The sequence below is a fragment of the Choristoneura fumiferana genome, chromosome 25 (assembly GCF_025370935.1).
Source record: "Choristoneura fumiferana chromosome 25, NRCan_CFum_1, whole genome shotgun sequence".
In the NCBI taxonomy this organism is placed as follows: Eukaryota; Metazoa; Arthropoda; class Insecta; order Lepidoptera; family Tortricidae; genus Choristoneura; species Choristoneura fumiferana.
In genome coordinates this window covers 6,662,696-6,686,278 of record NC_133496.1, presented here as the reverse complement: position 1 = coordinate 6,686,278, position 23,583 = coordinate 6,662,696, and the positions used below count along the sequence as shown (strand labels likewise).

The window sequence follows — 23,583 nt, the reverse complement described above, 5'->3', positions numbered from 1 at the left end:
GCTCGTGGTAAATTTCAAATGTAATTCCGCACATGAATTTCGAAAAACTCAGAGGTGCGAGCCGGTGTTCGAACCCACGACCACGGTCAAACCACTAGGCCACCACGGCTTCAACCCGGGTTCGAACCAACGTAATGACTCAATGCTAGTAAGAATCTTGTATGAAGTATGAAATTTTTGACAAAAAATATTTTACTTTCAATACCTAAAGTAATTAAACAACTGGCTTAATCATCCATTAACTTAAAGGGCAGCAGTTAGCCGAGATAAATGTGTTATCGTTTATCGTATCCGTTGTACGCAATTAAAGCACAACGGCAATTAGTATCGCCTAACAAGTGTCGTGTTTCGTCGTCAATCATAGTTTTTAACGTTGAAAAAACGGGCCGGGCCAAAATATCTGCTAATTGACGTTTTCCTAGTCACATTAGTTGACTTGATCGTGTAACGAGGAGTTCTGAAATGGGACGTGGGTTATGTGTAGGTACTAGAAGAGTCACCATATCTTATGACCTGTGAACAATGCAACTTGCATTAGGTACATCATTGGCGTAGCTGAATAGGGTTATTTTTCAGGGGGGCCTGTGCCCTTAGTGTAAGTCTTCGGTTACAAAATACGTCTCGATCGCGTTCGCGTTAAAATCTCAATTTATATGGAAACGCAAACATCGCAAACATTCCGCTAGAGGCGCTGGCCATGGATTTTGTTGAAGATAACAGCATTATAGAATTTCGAATCGGTAGCCCAACATTCTGGGGTCTACGTACACCTATTCGTTTTTATAATACAGACCAGTACAGAGATAATTATTAACAATTAGTATCCTTTTTTGGGGATTATAATGTGTCAAACTTTGCGATTTACAGTGATACCTATAATGTAGGACAATGTGAGTTTTGCGTGTTGGAGTAATAAGGCCACAAACGAGATCAAACGCAAGTATCTAGCTCAAAAAACTAGCGAGAATAATCAAAATTATACCCGTGCACTTTCGTCTACTCGTGACCGCTGTTACGTGGCCAAAGCGACGAGGTAATTTGAGTAGCTAATAGTGACATCTTTGATTAAATCCCGGGTATCTAATTATTTTTTGGGATCTTAGAATGTCACATCCAGTAAAGTAGTATTTCCTTGTAAGCATAGCTGCAATGATATTTTGATTTAGCTCTATCAATTTAGTTTGAATTATGTTGATGATAGATTTATAAACTCTATTTTAGACGTTATGTTTATTTAAAATTTTGTAAGTACTCTTGTTTCGTAACATTTGTATGAGATGATTCATAGAAAGATAATTAACTGATGTACCTGGTAATAGTTAGCAGACTATGACAATCCGACTAATTAGCACGTTAATGAGCGTTTTCATAGAGGCGAAATGCGCTAGATGGCGTTAGTCTCTGGTCTCAGGTCTGTTTGACGTTTGCTTGCGATTGGCTCATTTAGTTTAACCAATCACGAGCCAACGTCAAACGGACCTTACGATACTAACGCCATCTAGCGATATTTCGCCTCTGTGAAAAGGGTGAAAACCCTCATTGTATCACGTTTGTTTAGCCGCGCAAGTTTATCGAACTACCCGCATTTTACTTTATTTTGTAATTTAAAGTCATGATTTAGTAGTAACGTTTATGATATTATAAGGAAGTCAGATTTTGAGATATCACAGAGAAACTGTCTTTCCAAATTCCTTTCTTCTTATTATACTTAGTTAGCATGATAGCCATAGGTATTTTATGTACAGTCAGCAGCATAAATAGATGGGTTGTTCGTGGTGTTCAAATTAATGTAAACACTGTCTTATTACTTTGGTAGTAGTCGTGTGACTCGTGTGTAGATCATTTTGAGCACCGTAACCGCTCACCCACTTCTGCTGCTGACTGTACGTAAAAATGTAGGTATGTCCATTTTATGAAAAACTGTGATTAAGTACAGATTTTGTTCAAGACATAATTAAGTTTAAGTATACATATGTTTTATTTTTGGAGAAAAACCTAAATATAACCCAGTAAATGGCTTGTTTTTTTATAAAATACCTATAATTGATTTGTCTCACTCATATTTTAATGTGAGATTTCAACGAACGTGTTTGATTGATCCTATACGTCTCCGTTTCTACAGAAGTCCACCCTAAGTCCCTATTATAATGTACCGCATACTCGTAAATTATGGAACATCCTGCTTTTTCCCGTATTTTTTGTTTCGCTACAAATATGCGAGAGTAAATCATAAAGCCGCATGCCTTGGATATTTGAGTGAACATTGGATACTATATTTGGACATTTTGGACCGTTACTTCGAATACCTCGTCATTTGCTCCAAACACTGGCTAACATGTGGTTTAGTGCTGTATCATTAGTTTTTTTTTAAGAAACAGCTGGCAATAAGCAGTGTAAGTGTGAATGAAAACATATTATTTTATTAGGTAGGTAAAAGAAAAGAAATAGAAGATTAAATAGAAGAAGGCATAGAAGTTAGGCACATAGAATTTAGGTACAGTGGACGTCAAAAATATCTTACACTTTAGTACCTTGTCACTGTAGGTACCTTATGATGATACGGTATTTGACTATTTTATATATTTTTTATAAATTAAAAGTTCACAATGCCTGTTATAGAATAGAGAAACAATTTTTAAGCTACCTTTACAAATAACAAAGAATTCAAGAATAGACAGAGAAAGACATATTTGCATGTGACGTCACACACAAGTAGCGCCATACTTGCTGCATAGAGAAAAGCGTGTGAGAAAGAGACAGGTAAGTATAGATTTTTTATAAAATCACTATAAATCCAATTTTCAACCGACTTAAGTTTTCTCTTCGCTAAACACTGTCTGTATATCTATATTTTTTAATCTATATTTTCATAATAATATAAATAAGACATAGCAAATTCAGGAGTTGTCAAATACCGTATTTTATACAAGTTCCAACACCAAGTGACAGCGACAAGGTAAGCGTAAAGATATTTTTTACTTCGACTGTACAATTAATTAGATTTGTGGTTGTGGCATGCTTGATATATCTACCTTAATTTAGTTTTTTTTTAATGTGACATTTGTTTTATACCATTTGTTTTAAATATCCCTTGACACCTGTTTTGTACTAATAGGTATTATTGTGTGTGACATTTTATTTCATCAATTAATGTATGTTTTTTTTTTTAAAATGAATGTGTGTGTTTTGTTTTTGTACTAGGTATACCTACCTACCTTGCATGTGTTTTATTCAATAAATACCTAAATTAAAATTAAATGTCCCTATTTCTAAAATTATGTGATGTCGACGTCTCGCCATGGACATGAATTAGAAGGTAATTTCAACAATTTATTTAATATTGGGCCAAGGAAAGTTCATAATGTCTCAGATATAGCTGAAAAACACTACAAATTTCATTTAGATATTTTTTACGCACACAACAACAAAACTTGGTCATCATCCTTAATAATCAGCCGGACAAATCGCGACTTGCACCCAACGGTTGCCTCCAACGCTTGCCTAAGTCCACTTATCGGGAGGCCTGTCAACGCTTCAAACATCAAAACTGGGTAACTAGCAAATTTCCATTTTCACGCCATCGTTCCAGATCTTAATAGATAAATACATTTATTCTCCGTTTCTTCATCCATTTAATACGGCAAACCGATTCCCAGATTCATCACCAACCATTAAAAGCTGATAAGACCTTATTGCATTAACAATAAAGCATAAACATTTCACTAATAACGTTCCACTATCTCATTTTTCTTCGCACCCTTCGCAATTAACTATCTTCCCTTCGGAATACTAAACACCTATTTAGTACCAACTATCCTGTGTGAGAGGGATGGGAATACATATTAGTCTTAGTGTGAAGGAGATGGATGTAATAGATATCGCCCCGTTTTCACGGTGACTGTAGTTGGGTCGGGACGCCCCTCGTTGTATTCTTGGACGGCTTCCATCTGTGAAGTGATAGGAAATGTTTATTTAGTTAAACGATATTTATACTTTATTAAATGTTTATGGCCATTTAACTTCTTGATGGATGACGATACAAGTAAAAGCCAGCACCTAACGATTTGCAGAAAACATAATAAACGGTTGACATAGGTAAACTGTGATTGCATAATAAACGAATAGTGTAATAGTCATCACATCAGTAGGCAAACGAGTCAGGCAAAGTTGACGAAAGCTCCGCCGCGGAGCTCCTATTTCGCGTGGTTGAGGTACTTTGTGCTTGAATCAAATATTTAGCGTAACCTATTTTTTTAATCTTACAAAGGATCTTATTGTGTAAAATTATATTATGCACCCTGATCGTAATGTCAAATGTTAATTAGGCATTTTGATCATTAATAAATGGCTTTATTCTATGTGAAGCTTATGACAAAAGTTATTATTCTTCGTGAGTTTATGTATGTTGTTATGATTTACTTTACGAACTGGAATTTCGTTTACCTACAGTGTTTTAATATTGATTAAACGACACCCAATTAGAATTATTAATTATACATAGACGCATTTCATATACATTCCTACTAATAAAAATACCTACCTATATTACTGTTCCTACCTAAATATTTAGATGAATAAGTAGGTACATATCTGATAAAGTATAGTTAGAAACATTGATTTATAAATATCAAGGAGATATCGGAGTTATCTTTTGACTGCCTAATATTAGCTCGGCTAAGTAGGTATACTGCCATAAAACCACCAATATTATTTACTTTTAGGTATCTAAGTGTAATAAGACACTATAACCTTATACCACGTAAATATTTTTTTGCGTTTTCAACCCCCATGGCTGCACCATTATAGAGTAATTACTAAAGACTACTTAAATCCCCCCCCCCCCCCCAAAAATAAAACATTGTAATTAATAAACCGGCTCACAAAACATCACGAGAATAACTTGAGAAGTGCATGGACAGACATAGACACCTATGAAAGAATTTTTGTCTAAGTAGAAACGGAGACGCTTAGCGTAATTTGCGTTCTATCCGCCAATAATAACGGAGAAGTAAACTTTTTGTGCTATTTGCACGTAATGTTTTTTTTGTTTCACTTTTATATAAGTTCTGTAGGTTGGGTTTTTAGAGCATCTTAACACCAAGCGAGAAATATGACAGCAGCATAATTATCGAAAGGATTTAAACGTATAAATCAGTTCGCAAATATTGTCAGCGCTGTCGCACTAAATCACGGCTCCTAATTTGAAACGGATCCGCGCAGCTTCAAAACCCGACGCGCACTAATCTCATAAAGGGAGTCGAGCACCGCTCAATAGAATTTAACAAGCGGCATTCATCCTCATTATATTTTTATACTTTATACCTCACAGGCATAAAGTGCGCGATCAAAACGCGCGAACCCCTACAAAAGGTAATTATGTTTTGATTCCTACAAAAAATCAAGTATCACAAAGGAGACTAACGAGATAAGAGCGTGCTAAATCGCTCCCCCCCTGCTCCCGCGCGGATCAATTCCCAACCAAACGGTCGATTGGCTGAAAGAGACGGCTCGACTCGCAGGGAGGGGCTTATGTTTACCACGCCCACGATCCGGTACGAGGGTCTTTACCGCTCCTCGCCCGCCAGTCCACCTCCGACCGCGTCCGCATGCGTACACGATCCCACGATCGCTGAGTGAAGTGCTAAATGGAACTGACCAGCGTTCAATGTTAAAGAAACCAAGCTTTGAAGCTTTTGAAGAGAAAGACGTTAATATGGCGATTGAGAGCGTGTCGAGGTATCCGAGGAGCCCGGCGGAAGCGACGGAGCCGCCGAAACCTTCGAGAATAAGCTTTAGTGTTGCATCGATACTAGCTGATACTAAAGGAACTCAAGAGGATACGGCTGAGGTGCTTCGGCATCACCGGAGTATCCCCGAGAGTCCTCTGAGACAGTCTCCGTCAGCGCAGCCGGAGCTGCCCGGCGGCAAATCACTGTCGCCGCGGCCATCTTCCCAAACCCCCCCTTTAAATTTAAATACGACTGCTATGGTGACTTCTTCCGATGATGAATATGAAGATGTAGAAATAGAAGACTTGCAAGATGGAGCGCATAGTGAAGATGATGAGAGAGCGGCGGGTAGTAATGGCAAGGAGCGGCTAGGGCCGGTGCGGCCGACGCCTTTCAGCGCGCTTGCGGCGGCGGCGGCGGCTTACCACGGGCTTGGCTGGCCCAGCGCACCATCGGTCGTGCCTTCCTTTGGTGCTTTATTCCCTCCACACTTTAACGTCGGACACTTAACAGGTCAGCAACTTTAAATTAGCATCTACCTAAAGAATTACCTGATTACGGATGACGGTTAAAGGGTTGTTTTGTTGCGCGGATTCAGAAATACGGATTGTGGTAGCGGAAGAGTAAGATAAAAAGCTGGTTGATAAATCTCATTCTTACTAACTCACGTCTTAAATCGACATTAGCCCGACATGGTTCATGTTCAAAATCTCGTTCTTTCAATTTTTTCATTGTTGGCTTCTGGTTCATGATGTACCTACTTATTTACGTATGTAGTTGGTTTACTGTCCCAGACCTTTCTTCTCTTCACACCTCAAAGTCGGATATTTAATAATTTGTTTTCTAATAAGCAGTAATAATTTCTCGTAGTTATTGTTACATTATGATCTAAGTATAGTATAATTATAGATTTATTAACTAGCGTTCAAAAACATTAATATCAAAGTGAAACCAAAATTGTGTTTATTTATGGAACGTTTCGCAAAAAAGAGTGACTTTTTTGCAAACATCACAAAATTCCGCCTGTTTTCTAATTAGCAGTAATGATTTCTCGTGTTTCTTAATTGTTGTCTGTCTGTTGGTTTTTGCGTCTGTCGGTGGATCATTAATTTATCGCGAGCTGCCTCCCGAGAGTCATCAATCATCTGACGGGACTCGAGTTTCTTGTCTATCGATATTTGTTTGAATGGTACCGATTTGAATAATTATGGTGTATACGTATTTAGCATTAAGCGTGTTAATAGGATTAGCTGTTTTTTAAAAGTTCCATTAATTTATTTTTTAATTTGTTCAACTTATTAGATTAGGAGTCTATTTTAAGACCGGTTTTGTAGTTTTTTTTTATAATAGGTAAACTTACCAGCGATTGTGTCATGTGTCACTTTTTGAAAAGTGCAGATAAGGTCAGAGGTCTGACTTACTTCTTCAGTAACTGTCTATTCATTCTAGCTTTGAACATAGTCTTTAAAAGTATCATCGTTTTTATGTTTTTGAATGCTTTATAAATTTTTCATGTCCCTTTATTTGATTAGGTACCTACCTATATTCTTTAGTTGCGCTATCTGAAACTAAAGGAAACTTGCATTTTTTTTTATTTACTAAATCCATTACCTTACTAATATCATGAATACCTATCTAAATTTGAAAGTTTAGATGATTGTTACTCCATCACAGAAAAACGGTTCAACAGGTTTGGATGAAATTTGGCACATAGTTTTTAGTCTACATTAACGTAATAATGTATTTTTATCCTGGAACACATAAGTCGTTTCCGCAAGCGATAAACATATTTTTCGCAGACGAATTTGCGGGCACCAGTTAAATATTTCCCAGTAAGAATGTTTTTCACACATAAATGAAATGTTATCAAATTAAACCGCATTTTGTCAAATACCTTCCTTAGTTGGGCATTTCCATGTATATTATTTCCTGTACACTTTATTCACTATGACCTAAACAAATTGTTTCAACAAGGAAGTTTTTTACAATTATTAAGCAATTAGAAACATCGTATATGTAAAATTAACCCAACCGCAAACAAAAATAACAATATTAATTTAGTATAGTTATTAAATTTCGAACAGCTACTTATTAATATTATGTATGTACTCGTACTTCCCGTTAATTATGCGCTTGTTAATTAACAATACGCAAAAACCTTATGAAGTAAGTATTAATTAAGTTATTGAATTCCTCAATTAAATTGATTGCAACAAAACTTATCGTAGGTAAGTTACTTTAAGCTCGTTTTCCTTGAGATACTGATTCAGTATAATCTTATACAGTAACTACGTATTTATTAACGACTATTGTTACTGAATACATGTTTTGACTTTGAGAAATTAAAAGTTCTTCTTTAAACTAAACAAAACATTATATAAAATACCTATATAATTACATAAATTAAAAATGCATTACCATCTAAATACGGACCAATTATAATTAATATTCAAATGAACAAAAACTAGATTCATTTAAATTACGAAAAAAAATAACTAAGAAATGTTATTTAAATAAGATTACGATTAATAGTAGATTGATAACCAAGGGTGGAAAGTGACTCATTTCATCCTAGATATTTCTGGCGCTCGAACGAAATGAGAGCGCCTTTAGTTTGAGGGGAAATGGGTAAGTTCACCCGAGTTAGACACTCTACTTTTCATTTGACTGTGAGGAAAGTAAAATACTATTAAAAAAAATGTCAATAATAATAAATTGAATTTACTTATATCCAACCTCCAACGGTGCCTTTTCGACCTGGCCACTTGCCACGCCACGGCCGAATATAAAAAAAATCGAGTTGGTCACTACCAAGGAGCTTATATATAAAACTGAAGGTTGAACTGAAGTCGAAGAAATTTGACCTTTATTACTTATTTATATATTCCATCTCGTTCTTTCACATTTCACGAATGACTTCCATCTCTTTCTTAACCTAACTAATGAAAGAGATGGAATATGTTCGTGACGAAATAAAGATCAAATTTCTTGTTTCAAACGGATGTTCGGCGTTCAACCTCCAGTGTTGTATATAAGCTCCTTGGTCACGACGTGCATCTAGATGGCCATGCCGAAACGTGAAAAAAAAGTGTCATTGACGTAACTCCATTATCTTCGACTCCGAGGCTAATCGAAAAATTAAAAAAAAAAATACTTTCCGCCCTAGAGATGAAAACGCAATTTTCCACCCGGCTATCTACCCATGAAAATTAAACTTCCCGAACAGGAGAGATGAAAAATCAATTATTACTAGGTAATAAGTTACATTAAAATTATTTCATGTTTAAGTTGTAATTAATTATTTCATTGTAAGTGTTGGACATCCCATGCATGAGTGCTGGTGCTAACTTGTCGTTAGGTGACCCACTTGCACGTTTGCCACTCCATTTCAGTAAAAACTTTAACTAACATGATATAACGTTTATAATAAAAAAATAATGCATAGAAATCGTAAGTTAAAAATAAAAGCTAAAAAGTACTTATAATAAATTAAAATAAGTATCATAAATAAGTGCCTAAATAAGTGTCATATTGAAATTAATTAAGAAAAAGTCAATAAAAAAATATTATAATCAATTTTAACCCGCAACTCAATTTACAACCTCGATCGACGGTACAAAGCCAATGCAAAGCGAACAATAGGCCGAAACTCATTGCAACTTTGACACCCGGGCTCACGTAACACTTCCAAGGCTCAAATAGGAACAAGGGAACAAATCCCAGAATCCCGACAAACTGGCCGTGAATAAAACTTGAGCCTGCATAAATAACGGTGCAGAAACAATATCCCATTGAAACAAGATGGCGCGGGCAACATGGCCCCGCCGCGGTTTTATAATTGGCTCTTTTTGCGGCAAGAGAGTGCCCGAGAAAGTTATAAAATATGAGATTAAAAATTGCCGCTGTATTTTTTCTAAGATACACATTTACGCGACACACACTTACACTTTCGTCCAGCCGTACTGTGCCCTTAGCGTAAGTTTTCAGTTACAAAATACGTCTCGATCGCGTTTGCGTTAAAATCTCAACTTGTATGCAAACACGAACAGCGCCTCTAGCGGAACGTTTGCGATGTTCGTGTTTCCATACAAATTGAGATTTTAACGCGAACGCGATCGAGACGCATTTTGTACCAAAAACTAACACTAAGGGCAATGGACACATTCACACATGTTTGAGACCATTTATGAATGGCTCCTGATGATGACGATAATTTCGTACATAAAATAATTGAAAAAAATAATAATAGGAATATATACTGCACAATTTTGTTTTACACAACTGCCTATGATGAAAAACCGTTACGAATATAAAACATGACCGTTTTTTTTTCAGTATTTGTTTTCAAATTTACACATAACCCAATATTATTGACCCCCCAAACCTTGGACTGTAGATACTTAATAGAGTTATCTTCTTGAATTACAGATAAAGTTAAAAACATAAACAATTTACGATAACATGTTTCGGTGGAAAAATTAAAAATGCCTTTTTAGGGTTCCGTAGCCAAAATGGCAAAAACGGAACCCTTATAGTTTCGCCATGTCTGTCTATCTGTCCGTCCGCGGCTTTGCTCAGGGACTATCAATGCTAGAAAGCTGTAATTTTGCACGAATATATATGTAAACTATGCCGATAAAATGGTACAATAAAAATGGAAAAAAAATTTTTAGAGTACCTCCCATAGATAGACGTAAAGTGGAGATGATTTTTTTTCTCAACCAACCTTGTAGTGTGGGGTATCGTTGGATAAGTCTTTTAACCATTAGAAGGTTGCTAAAACGATTTTTCGATTCAATGATTTTTTTGCGAAGTATTCAACTTTAAAGTGCAAATTTTCATTAAAATCGAGCGTCCTTCCCTCCCCCTCTAAAATCTAAACCGGTGGGTGGAAAAATAAAAAAAAATCAGGATGGTAATAAGTATATCAAACTTACAAGAAAAACTATAATGGTTAAGTTTGAGCAGCCTAAGGTATTAAATATACCTAAACTTCGAATATTCCGTACGAAATCCTTAGAAAAATATTACTTATATTTTTCGTAATGGCTACGGAACCCTGTTTTGGGCGTGTCCGACACGCTCTTGGCCGGTTTTTATTATATCTTATATCGGTAACTCACGCAAAGTCAACGGCTGCGCTAGTTCTTTTTTTAACTCCGTATCGTAAGTGAGCTAGTTTATAATAATTAATTTTAATCACAATTAACTTTTTAATTAGCATAATGCAAAGATTGTCAACAGTAGCTTTCGCGTGTGAAGCGTCCATTAACGATCTGTGCGATTAGTTGCCAGCAGGAACATGGTTATTCAATTACTTCACTAATCGTTTTTTTGAAATTGATATGCTTATACTTAGAAAAAAAATTGCTTTCTAAAAATTAAATGATTTGAATACTTGATTATTTATTGAGAGTTTAAAATATTAGTGCAGTTTTGATTTTTTAAGTTAGGTACGCGATTCTGCCACTGGGCCACTGTCATTGTTTACTTATTGTATTTTTTTTACTTTGTGGCATAGCGTATACTAACGTTTCAACTAAGGTTTTATAAATAATATACTAAGTTTTATATTTAGAGCGTATGTAGGAGATTATTTAAACGAGTTTGATCCATTCCGGCATAAAATACATTGCAAAAGAAAAAAAAGCACAATTTGATTAGGCTTAGATTGCCAGATATACTCTTAAAAGTACCTAACTTCGGCATTTTCGCGTGAACAATTTTTATGATTTGCGCAAGTATTATTTATTATCAAATTACGCTATAAAACTTTATTTAAATGCCCGTGTCTATCACATTCAATAAAAATACAATTTAACAATTTAATTGTGGTGAGTGAGCAATTTTTAGTTATTGCCTATTGATTTAATACGAAGTTTTTTTTACAATCATAATTTAGATAACGTCTCTACTCTGAAAAAAATCTCGTTTCTCAAATCAATACGTCAACAAAATTAACCTTTAAAATAATGTACGTAAAGTTCACTCAGAAAGATTATCGAATTTGAGGTACCTACTTATGAGTTTTTTTTAAAGTAGTGACGAAATAAATATAAAAAAATTGAAGATAACCTTTTTATAAGTAAAATAAAATTCAAAGCTCACTTTCCCGACCGCAAGAAAATCCAAATAAAAAAAAAAATACTTTGCTCTTCGCATGAATTTCATATCGATTTTTCATGATATAAAATTCTTTTCCCCTTATTTTAGCAAAAACTAAGAAAGCTGATAAATACTAACTAAACACGCAACTTTATAGGCTTTGATATCATGAAGTTATTCGCTTGACATTACCTTTGTATATGTTTAACTGTTTCGTTATGGCTATTTGACATGAACACACTTTATTATAAATTATACCAATCACATTAGGTATTACTTTAGATAAAAAATAAGTAATGGTAACTTCTGTAAATTCTATGTATGTAGCTGAACTCTTTATTGTACAAAAAAAGTAAACAAACACAATTGACAAACATTGAGGCGAACTTATCCCTTTAAAGGTAGAGATCAGTCAACCTTTGAGTGGATAAGGGACAGAATATTATACCCTTGATAAATAATGAAAATAACATAAGAGTGCCATCGTATAATTCATAATAATAAGGAAACGGCAGAAGTGCTTAAAAATATATCGAGAACCATAACGCATTTCGAACGCATCGAAATCATATACCATTTTAATTAGCCTAGTTTACATTATTTTTGTCTGTTTTTACATTTATTTACTTTAAAATTGATTTTGCTTTAGCGATAATTTTATTTTAATATTATACTATATAATCACCTGTTTTTTTGCAATGATCAAAATGTAATTGATTTATAATTTAATATCCATTTTTCTGACGCTTTCTAGCAAATACAAAACACGATTATTTATTTATGCGCCAACAGAACTATTTGCCATTGGCCGACCAATGCCAACCGTCCGCGTCATACAAATCAGCAATCCGCAATTTTATTACAACCACAACTTTTCAATTTTCTTATAAACAAAATAAAACATAAACTCACAGCGACAGAAAACGCCACAATGGCGGAAACCCATTTCAATCACCTTTTGAACTCGCTGCAATATAAAACTAGACTGCACAATACCATTGTAACTACCATAAAAAACCAAAACAAACTATAATAAAGAAACAGTCTACCAACTTTGAGCTCTATGGAGCTCCAAACAGGTTTGGACTTAAAAGCGTATATATTCCCACTTATAACCTTCTAAGTTTAGTTAACTAGTTGTTCTGAGTATGCGTTAGAGTGTGGCTACGTTAATAGCTAATGCCCCTATTATCCATACTTTCATATTCGTTTACGATCACCCTTAATGGTCTATTATGATTGTTAAATTACTTACGTATAGGTTCGAAGTCATTTGATTAACAAAATAATTACTTGACGATTGAGTTGTTCCCTGTTTATTATTTCGCACCGATAAGATAAAATGCTCTAGTACTAATACACAATAGTTTTTGCATCTTTCCGTTTATATTTATAAGCATTTATTTGAATAAAAATAATAAAACAACAAAGTATTTTGTGTTCGTAGGATTCGAACCAGCATCTCCTGACTATACCCGCCATTGTGTCTTAACAACTAGACAACGGAGTTCCAGACTAACACCCGAAAATTTTGATTGCTGGCATACATACACGTCAATAATGGAGAGTGTCATCTAACGCAATTGTCGTAAGTCATGATACAGAGTTGTTCCACGATACAAGACGTAGCTAGATGTGGGTTTACATCCCGCCCGGTGCTACCAAAAAATCTTAGTAGGTAGATATTCACTAAGCAAACGTATTGCTAATAAAAAAATTAGTTTACACACAGTGTAGTGTATAGAACACTAAGAATATCTTCACTTCACTACTTTTCCTATTCTTGGCCTTTGTACTCTTTTGTTTTGTTGTTTTATTTTGTGTTTTATGTACAATAAAGTATTTACTTACATACATAATATTCCGTTGATTGAAAGCTTCCATAATGCCATAGATTACTTTGTAGACAAAGTTGCAGAACAGATGTATTCATTAGACTTATGTAACAATTGATACTTATCACAGTACTATTAAGACCTTTTAAACGCATTCCAATTTCTTGCTGTCATTTCTCTTGCCAACTGTACCTACGTTGCCATACAATAGTTGGCGGAATTAAACCAACACCTCAATAACTATAAAAGTTTTCATTTCACACCCATTGAACGGCAATACGTACACATAATATGTTTATACGTATATCAGTTAGATTAGGGGAGATATAGCTTTTATAGCTTTATGACTGGTATTGTACATATAGTGGTTGATTACGATTACTTCAGTTATAAGATAACTGAAATTGAATGTTATTGGACTATAGGGTTATTGTCTTATTGTTTAAGGCAATTGAAAATACATGAACGCAACTTGTTAGAGTTATAACCTAACCAACAAAATGTTGGAGAAACCCCGACTTTGTCACTTCAAAGTTCAATATCGGTCAACCCGTTTATGAGCTACAGTGCCACAGACACACATAGCGGTCAAACTTATCTCACCCCTTTTTTGCGTCGGGGCGGGGTTACAAATAACGTATGAAGTACTTATAAAATAAAGGGTGCAAATCAAAGTAATAAACATAAGCTTTATGACGTAGCCGGTTTAAAAAAAAAGTTTTTTTTAATGTACCTATTATTTCGCAAAGCTTAAAAACTTAACTAGCCTCGAACGCCGTTGTAGAGTTGCTTGTCTGTCTGTTTTATACAAGATACAATTTTGGAGAGTGTGCGCAGTACATGATCTTATTCCTCCATCTCCATTTTGCCAAAGGACTTTGCTTCATCTTTCATAATGCGATCTGCTAAGGAATGGAATTCGCTCCCGTCGGCTGTATTTCCGGATAAATACAATCTAGGGCTCTTCAAGTTTGAGTGAATAGGCTGTTACTAAACCAGTGAGCTACGCCTTTGGCCTCATCTGCACTTAACATCAGGTGAGACAGGGGTCAATCATGGTCAGTATTATGTAAAAAAAAACTAAACCTTATGAACCTTATTTGAGTGATACAAAATGAGACGAATGAAGTCAGTTTAATAAAGTATTTGTGATTGCACGTGATACCTACTCTCAAGTGTTTTAAATCACTTGCATTATACATCCACGCCCTCTCATGCTAAGAGGAGGCCTGTGCTCAGCAGTGGGACATATATATTAGCCCCATAGGGACCTTAGTCACTTTATTATTATAGTATGAATACGTAAGTACAACTTATGTACATACAAACATTTCAAATTTAATAAAAGCTTTTAATAGCACCAATCACGAGCACCTTACCTACTAAATACCTACATACATAGATATGTGTATCTGTACTGACAAATTACGAATTTAGTGTCCTTCTTAAAAGAACCTAATAAATTTTCGTAGTATAAACAAGGCGGTTTCGCACATAGTAACTGTAGAAGTAGGTATGCATGTAAAGTGTTTTCATTCTGAATAATTTTCATATAACATACTATATTCGGCAAAACTTAGACACATAATATCGCAATTTAGGGCTGAATTACAGCAGCGCTCCACAGGAACAACAAAGTAGCATACTAATCAGCTAATCGGTAAAAAAGTAACCACGCAAACCTGTCAATAAAAACGGTTAAGTAAATAACGACTTTTTATCCCAATTTGTAACTTAAACGTGGCCTAACGACAACTGCGCCCGTAAGCTGCAAAACTAATGTAAATGTACTGATAAATACGTCCATATTTGTCTATCAGTATAACTGAAATGGCTTATCGTCCAAGTGCACTCGTTAGCGCGTTGTAACCAGAACCCACTCTTATCCAAAGTCGGGCAACACCAGTAGTGACTTTACAGCACTAAGTTTAAGCCACATATTCCCACAGTGACTATTCAAAGGTCTTTTTTCGTCCGATACTCGCACGATTGCCTTTCCTAATTGGCTCACCATGTGTTTTAATTCATTTTGCCATAGTTTAACAAGTATTTTATTGACGCGTGGCTCCGCCTGGCGGTCGGCGGTGTAACGAAGCGATTAATCGATTCGTTTGCGTGCGAGTCGCTCGATCGGAGCGCTGGATCGCGAATAAATTGTTCAATTATTCGATTTTTGAAGAAATATTTTTCTTTGCGAGCTTTTTGTTGCGCAGATGTTCGTACCCACTTACTAAGAATTGGATTGACCTTTTACGAATGTCATTGATGCCAAACGCAAATAAAAACAAACAAACCAGTACCTACTGTAGACGTTTGCGTAGGGCAATCATTACACAAAAGTACGGGAGGTCTAACGATAAAGGTTCCAACGATAAAGCAAAGTAATGCTTCTTGTTTAAAGTTAAGACCGCTATTGCTTTATTCGGTTTGTCAACAAGATAAGTCCAGTAGCGATGCTAGTGACGCATCACCTAGCGCCACCTCTCGGACGATGACAGAAACTAATAAATCTTCAGATAACATCAGAAGAAGATTATACGGTGCTGTGTTCCCATCACACCAGCCGTGCTTCCTGTACCAGCAAATTAGTGAAACTACGAACGTTTGTGCAAAAACCCAACTCTATACAAAAGGGTTACGTATCATAATTGCTTAAGGACTCGTTGTGCAAGATATAAGTAGTCTGAAAACACTGAATATATTTTTAGTAGTTCGCAGAACAGTACGCTATGGTTAAGTCGGGTCGAACGACGATGTAGAACTAAGCTGTTTAACTTTTAAGTAGGCTATTAAAGTTAAACTGCAGTTACGGTTGAGAAGTGAACATATTGTTCAAGCTCTAGTCATGTTTAGTTACTAGTGTTTTAAACTAGAGCGCATAGCTTTATAATCTGTGGAAAACTGTTCCAAGCACGAAAATCTGAAGAGTAGGATATGCAAATGTCTTAATTGAAATTGATTAAAAGCAAGGTCAGGACAAAAGTCTTTTAAAGTTCAAACGGCGAATACGACCTCAACCCGTTGACCAATTAGAGACGCCCATTAAATACATTCGGCAAACTCCGCTCCTTTTCGGCAAATAAATGCATTCTTTCACGAAAACAAGCCCGCTTAATTGGTCAACTTGTGCCGAACAAAACACGATCGGTAGCTTTTGAGAATTGAAACATTTTTAAAATTATAACTGCCGTAACGTTTGGATTTATCAATTAGGACTTTAACCTGCGTTAGCGCTTACGAATGGCTATTATGTGTGATTAGCACAATTGCGGTTAGGGAAAAAACAAGCGTTTATTGTTAGCGTACTTACTACAGGATAACCTAAACTAATGTTGGAGTAGCGTAAAAAATATTTTATCACTGTTCATGTTCATAAAATTAGTATTAGCATAAGTAATTTGCTCGCTGTATAAAATTACTTTTATGCTTTTGTATATAAAATATTTTTTGTCAAAGATACAATCACAAGAATAAAAAAAATATAAGCTTTTTTTAAAAAACCTGAGTTCTGTAATAAATTAATAAATCTAAGCAATACCTAGTTATTTATTTATTTAGAAAATGCATGAAAAATAAGCGCTTCCTCGCAATTGGAGTGGAAAGTAGAGTATACATATACTCGCTTATAAAATCCGTTTCCCTATTTGAATGCAAACCCTTGCCTACAGCTCACATGTAAGCGTCCGGATAAAGCACGTTTTATGCACTAGCTACACAATATACTATTTACACAACGAAGCCTTTACAAAAATGTGTAGAGCCGTTAATAAAAGATTGTTTTATCAAATTAGTCGTCTCAAAATCGGGTTTATACGAATTTGAATTTTATCGAGTCATCAGCCGCGATAAACTGAGATGTTTACGAGCGCCCGCGCCGCCCGCCATTAAACCAAAGCTCGCTACTGTTTTAATGTGAGAGATTGAGTGATACGTACGACATTATAAAAACGTATAATTTTATAATTGTTTGTATAATTTTTTGCGAAGTTTTTTTTTGTAGACAAGTTGCAAAAAAGTAGGAGTTTAGCAGTAGAGTTTTTTGTTTCACTTTTTAGAAGGCTTTATTTTTCCCTGTCAAATTATTAACATGTATTTAAATCTTGGAAACCGGATTTAACCCACTTCCAATGGTCGGGTTGACGTGAAATTTGATGTAAATATACAATGCAAGTACAGTCAGCATGAAGCATTGTATGAAAAACAGGTCTAGTGTCATGCCACTCGCATTTTAAGGTTCCGTAGTCATCATCATCATGACACATCACGGTGAATCAGACAGTAATAATAACAGTTTAAGCATGTTATGTGCAGTTAAAGTAGGTATAGAGTAGGTAATAAGTAAGTACTTAGTAAAAAATAAAAACAGAAAAGGTGTATTTTGAGCGTTGGAATCCCAGTGAGGAGAGGTTCTTTTCTAATTGAGGCCGGTACCCAATTAAAAACAGGTTTTTTGTTGCTAAACTTCTGACAAAGTACCAGTAGGTATTTTTCGAATGCTAATTACATACATAATCATTTAGTCTAGCGGTAATGTTATAATAAGTTCAGACACTAGTTAATGATTATTTCATTACCTATTAAAGTGGCTGATTATGATGCACGATAAAATACTTCATAGTGCTTTGATCTCAAGGCACTATGAAAATGTCTGTTTAATATCACTAGCATAAGCTTTTTCAATATCATTTATATCAGTTGAAGAACACCCACTGCTCGACAAAGGCCTCCCCGAAAGAGTTCCACAATTGCCCGCATCCAACCGGTTTCCCGACCTTTACCAAATCATCGGCCCTGTCCTGTGTTCCCAGGCTACATATTCTGGCTTCCGGTCGCCACTCTAGAACCTTCCTGCCCCATCGGCCGTCAGTTCTATGAAAAATGTGCTCTGAGGCCTTACTGTCTCACACACATCGCAATCTTCTTCACCACTTCTTTCCGTCACCCAGAATAAGACTTTACTTAATTGGTTCAGGTAATCCGGAACGAATGAGCTTAGACAGGCTGACACTTGAGTGATTTTATAAGGATACTGTTTCTTTTGAGGTACCTACGGGGTCCTTCAAAATACGTAGGTACGCTTTGAATGTGAGTAAAACAACATTGAAGTGGCGTTCATTTTAGGATTAAGCGAACTCTAACCTTGAACCGTAGGTTATCTGAATGGCATAGGTAGTTACTGGCAAGTGCCTGATGTCGAGCGAATACTTTGTTCTTCATTCAACCATTCGTCAGCAGATGGCGCCACATGTTTTTAAATAGCAAATTCGCATTTTCCCAGAGATGAGTTGATTTTAAATGTATGTTTGTAAGATCTTCACGCCAAAACGACTAGACAAATTTGAATGAAAGGAAGAGAGATAGTTCATATTCTAAAAAAAAAGATGATTCCCGATGGAAAGTGTGAATGTTTTAAAGTACATAAATAATTAAACTGTTAACAAAATCCGATAGATGACACTGTGCATTCAAAAAAAGAGCTATCCTTCGGCTTTTATCAAAATTTATTCGTTAAAAAGTAACACAGTAAAAAAAGCCGGCCAAGAGCGTGTCGGACACGCCCGAAATAGGGTTCCGTAGCCATTACGAAAAAATTAAATCATATTTTTCTAAGGATTTCGTATTTTATACGAAATATTCCAAATGTAGGTATATTACCTTAGGCTGCTATTTACTCTTAAACTACTAATAATTCTCATGAAAACTTAACCGTTATAGTTTTCCTTGTAAGTTTGATATATTTACTACCATCCTGATTTTTTTCAAATTTTTCCACCCACCGGTTTAGATTTTAGAGGGGGAGGGGACGCTCGATTTTAATGAAAATTTTCACTTAAAGTTGTTTGCCTATAAAGTATAATATTTTGAAAACAAATCACTGAATCGAAAATTTTTAGTTTTAGGAAACCCCTAATGGTTTTTAAAAACCTATCCAACGATACCCTACACTATAATGTTGGATGAAAAAAAAAACACCCCCGCTTTACGACTATGGGAGGTAACTCTAAAAAAATTTTTTTTGATTTTTTTATTGTACCATTTTGTCGGCATAGTTTACATATATATTCGTGCAAAATTGCAGCTTTCTAGCATTGATACTTCCTGAGCAAAGCCGCGGGCGGACAGACAGACAGACAGACATGGTGAAACTATAAGGGTTCCGTTTTTGCCACTTTGGTTACGGAACCCTAAAAACGGTTATCTGAGGTTAACGTGAGCCAAAGCCACAATACAAGTAACCTATATTACTTGTATTGTGCCAAAGCCAAGGGCAAACTATATTTCCGTATTAATAGTGACCCGGAAATACAACTAAAATGAGCTAACCGCAGATTAACTTTACAAAACCGAAACGAATTAAATATCAAATATTATCAGCGTTTAGTTTCCTCGAGTTTCGAATACATTTTAATATCGAAGTACCCGAACTTAATTAAAATAATCAGCCGTGGCAAATTATAAAATTTGTCATCGAAATGGTCACGACCTTAAATCATTTTAAAGCCGCAAAGTCTCATGTCATCATTCGCCAAAAAGCTCAACATATAAAAATCCAATTCAAGTAAATTTAGACTTTGCTAATGCGCGTCAGGATACAAATTTGATTGGAATCTATTGCAAGTTATAGCCTTTTAGCTTAACAATCACTAAGTACCTTTTGACATTATTGTTAGGTATAAATTATCAAAATCCTTCTTGGAACCAAAGCATTTAAATATTTAGAAATATGCAACAATAAATTTGCCTGCTTTGTGAGGCCGCTCGATATAAATCAAATGCGTCTGACTATATTGTGTCGGTTTTGCAATGCGCTTTAACACTAATATAATTTAGTCGATATCGATATAGTTACAAGATTATCGATAAAATCTATTACGTATTACACAATCTTGTGTATCGATGTCGGAATTTACATTTTACTACGACTTTCTGACACTTTTACCTTCTTATACTTTTGTAATCTGATGCGACGTTTGCTGATGTGTTCTATTTTTAATTTTTGAGGTCGTTTATCATCGAGTAAGGTATAAGTGGTTTGAAAAAGCTATACCTTTGTACGTCAGGATCTAATTTTTTTTCTCAAATTAATGTTAAATATTTTTATTTGTTTTATTTATTTCACAACACACAATTATCATGAAATGCGATGCATTTAAGATTCGATTAATCTGAATTTGTCTTATTTAACAGTGTAATGTCCGACTATTTAACAATACCAAAAAATACTAACTTAGACTTTCTATTTGTAATTAATTACTGTACAAGCAGCTCCCATCCCATACTATCTTCATCATTAAATTATTAAACTGACTTTGACCATAAATACCATTGCACGCTATTTTTAAGGCTAGGTACAGATGCACCATATACTAACAAATTCAGTTGAGTTAAGCTGTAAACAACGTACCTATCTAGCCAACTGAAACAGCCTAGCGCACGAATCTTCTACATTGACCTAATACATTGCGCGTTGCCCATTAAACTTGTTTACAGTGGACGTGTAGAACGTGTAATGGACAGAGAAATCGGCCGCCGCGTCGCTCAAGTTTAACCGTGGTATGACTGCTCTGTTTCGATTTAGGTGGGCTGCGCCGACGCCCCGCTGGGAGCGTCGCACGCGCCGAAACATGTTCATTTATTAATATTAAGAGATAGGAGTTGTAGAAACGGCAGAGGAATATAATAATCACAAAATTAATACGAAAAATTCAGCCAATAGACAAGTTAGATCAGTTTTCTGAAGGTTTTTCAAGATTTTATAAAGTTGAAAAATGACTTAATATCTACATTAGCCTTAGTTGCGGGCAACCTGTGGGTGCAAGTGGCTAGTTGCCGACCGTTGCGGCGTTTGTTCCACAGTCGAAGTCTATCGGTTGATGTTGAGATTGATAATCTAACGCATTAAAGACTCGTCATCTTGGAAATAAATTTCTGGTGGAAAATCTTAGCAGGATTTTTTTGACTAGGTCGATGAGTGGAAGAAATATTCCAGTTTCAATTTGTATCTATATTTTTATTGTTATAGGATAATGTAAATAGTCGACAAAGTGATTTTTCGATGGCGGCACAGGATCATCTAAAAAAGACTAGGTACTCTATTGGACCCAAGTTCTTGTTCATTTTCTGTCTATTACTAAACACTAAACATGAATAAGTGTCAAACATTGACATACCTACCCAATGGCAGTTTCAAAACCTACTTGTATGAAATTTCAAGATAAACGATTATGTCAAAAACAGGTTAAAAGGTTAATCAAGATAAAATAACTTGCATTTTGACACGAACTCTGGTTTCACAATTGACAAATTACTCTGACAAGTTTTGAGTGTTCAATTTTTATTTCTTTTTCATTCTTGAAATTTTTTATGTTGGCTGCACTGAATTTTGAATGATTTGCTTTTTTGGTTTGGGCTTATGTTGTAACCAAGGAGTATGGATAATTATGTAGTTTACTTTTAAATAGCACGGTTTTCTCCGATGGTGAACTCTGGTTAAGTTTGAGACACGTTAGCGTCGAGTGGTGGTGGTGATCCAAAATAACGTTGATTCAATAAACTTTTAAGTATTCATTAAATCAAGGTAGTCATACATTATGTAATAGGAAATAGGCAGATTTATAATTTAAATTTGTAGTGACATATAAACTAACCAAAAATATATATGTATTTATTTATTCATTTATAAGTCATGTTCATAACATTAGATGACATATTATAAAATGGTAGGTACACGTTACGACACCCTGTTAGGGTGTAAAAATGATAATCGTTAAACTATTTAACTCTAATAATTCATTATATCTAGGGATTAGAGGAGTGATGTCATCAAAATACATGATCTCTTACCATCAGGAGACCCACATGCTCGTTTGCCATCCAGTCTAATAAAAAAAATACTAATGGTAATTAATAAGAATATTATTGTGAATTTTTGCAACTTAATAAGATTGAAATTAAAATATACGCGTACACAAGTAACATACACACGTTTTTCTATTACACGTATAACCTACCTAATAAAACTATATATTTTTTAATGAACACTCTGTCTGCACTATTATAAGGCCACGCGCTCACCGGCGTCCGTGGGCGAGCGTACAAGCTATTACGTGTACAATTACTTATTCGTGCTCTGAGGACGCCGCCTAAGTGCCATATTAGATCTGCACGGCTGGCATAATAAAGAGATTATTAAACTATAATGTGATCTTAGTCTATGGACAGTCGCCGTCGTGAACATTGAAGCTCAAAAGTATCTGAAAACACACTTACCTGCGCGTTTTGTTACCTTCAATGTTTCATTATCGTCATCCGAGCCTACATACGTCCCGCGGCTGGGCACAGGCCTCCTAACAGAATAAAAGGGCATAGGCTTAGATCGTAGTTCCCATGCGGACCCAGTGCGGATTGGAAACTTCACACACACCATTGAATAGCTTCGCAGGTTTGTGCAGGTTTCCTCATGATGTTTTCGCATTTGAATTTCAAAATATCGGATGTAAATACCAGATTTGAACCCAAGAACCTCTGCATGAGAGCCTTTAGATCAAACCACTAGGCCACCACGGCTTTTTCGATGTTTATGATGGCGTAAATTATTAATTATTTTACACAAGACATATGTGTATGATATACGAAAATTTGTGTATTATGAGAAATATTTTTTAATATTATTCAGCCGCGTTTGTTGTCTTCTTCTTTCTCTTCTTATATTTTTTTTCTGTGTGTTTTCCGTTTTCTGTATTGTTTACTAAGTATGTGATTTCAGTAAAGGCTCATTGTACTGTAAACTATCTAATAACGTGCATAATATCTTACCGGCAAAAGCTGGCTACCCCTGCCCTGGCATTTGTATAATTATATAAAACGTTTTAAATACATAATTATGTTTATTTGTGACTTGTGATTGCTGTGAA

At 35.3% G+C, this 23,583-nt stretch overlaps 1 pseudogene; it reads left to right on the top strand.

Moving 5' to 3' along the window:
* The first annotated feature begins 5,589 nt into the window (after nucleotides 1–5,589).
* Nucleotides 5,590–23,583, top strand: part of LOC141442132 (uncharacterized) — a 29,881-nt pseudogene continuing 11,887 nt past the window's right edge.